Source organism: Mus musculus, chromosome 4, assembly GCF_000001635.26.
Source record: "Mus musculus strain C57BL/6J chromosome 4, GRCm38.p6 C57BL/6J".
Taxonomy (NCBI): Eukaryota; Metazoa; Chordata; class Mammalia; order Rodentia; family Muridae; genus Mus; species Mus musculus.
Genome location: NC_000070.6, coordinates 27,903,490 through 27,905,056, shown reverse-complemented (window position 1 = coordinate 27,905,056; position 1,567 = coordinate 27,903,490). Strand labels below are relative to the sequence as shown.

General features: G+C 38.1%; 1 non-coding gene across 1 annotated transcript; it reads right to left on the bottom strand.

Annotated features, from left to right (window-relative positions):
• Window positions 1-204: 204 nt before the first annotated feature.
• Window positions 205-278, bottom strand: n-TIaat2. The gene has a single exon. It is a non-coding gene; the product is annotated as a tRNA-Ile (tRNA).
• Between the last annotated feature and the right edge of the window lie 1,289 nt (window positions 279-1,567).

Sequence of the window (1,567 nt, the reverse complement as noted above, 5' to 3'; positions counted from 1 at the left end):
TTATTCTTTTTTAAAAGGATGTATTTATTTATTATATGCAAGTACACTGTAACTGTCTTCAGACACACCAGAAGAGGGTGTCAGATCTCCTTATGGATGGTTGTGAGCCACCATGTGGTTGCTGGGATTTGAACTCCAGACCTTTGGAAGAGCAGTTGGGTATTCTTGCCCACTGAGCCATCTCACCAGCCCAAGTTGCTTCCCTGGCCCATACGGGGATCGAACCCGTGACCTTGGCGTTATTAGCACCATGCTCTAACCAACTGAGCTAACCGGCCAGACCTGTCTTGTTCTTGAATGAAGCAAATATCCAGCTTAATTAATAAAAATTCACAGTATCTTATGAGAGTAGAAGAATGAATGTTAGATAAAGAGAATTGCTTACATTTGTACAGGATTCCTATATTCATATAAGTCTATATGGTATTTTGTGTCCATTGATTTTTTTAGCAAATGAATATATTGCCGTATTTTTAAGAAATATGAATGAATAAGAACATTGTACAAACATTTAAAATGTTAAAAGGTAAAAGCACCTTTGTTGGCTTTTCAAGTGCAATCAGCAGGAAGTAACAGGGGTAGCTGGGAATTCTGTGCAGGTTCACCACCTCATGATGAGGACGTATGGGAGAACTGGAAAAAAATTGGCACTGAGAAATGCTATGCTTCAGTTTAGTCTCAACAAATGCATCTGCTGACTCCACATGAATCCCAAGTTTAGACCTTCTCCAAAGCATCTTGCTTCAGGGTGAGGGTCTGGGCCTAGATACTGCTTGTGGTGGGTTTTAAAGAACATCTGGAGGAGTAAGATGAGGTTTGAAATAGTTCCTTCCAGCTGAGGGCAATTTTCAAACAGGACTAACAGCTGGAAAATCTTCCAGCTAGGGAGAAAATTTCTATCAGTTCTGAAGGATCTGAACTCTAATTTATATTACCCACTACAATATCACTAAGACTTTATTAGGCAAATAGACAAACCCTGTGGTTAAGGTTTAAAGACTGGGAGTAAGCAAAGTATGTAAGTTGAAAAATAAAGAAGAAGTAAAATTTTACTATGCTTTGGTTAAAGAAAAAATATGAATAAATGAGGGAAGTGTCAGGCTTCTGAAATCATCAGTGACATCTGTGAGAATTGGTTAAAAACACTATGATGTTTGGTGTGTGTGTGTGTGTGTGTGTGTGTGTGTGTGTGTGTGTGTAAACATGTGTGTTTGTGAATATGTCTGCCTGGAGATTAGAGGAAATCCTGGGGGACTGGGTTCTGTCCCTTTATCTCCTGTGTCCCTGGGATCCAAGTCTCATATTTCTTTACATGCTGAGCCATTTTCTACCACAGGAACTAAGATTTGAAAGTGTTAATTACAACATCTCATTCACGAAGTATTAAGTCATATTATTTGTCAGCTTGGATATCTTGCTTCTGCCTTAAATTAAGCATAATTATGGCAATATGTTAAAGTATCAAACCCATAGACCAAGTCATTGTTGGAATCCATTATTATGTCTGGCTAGTCTTTCTAAAGATACAGGCAATACTTTTTCTTTAAATGTTCAAATGTATAACCCA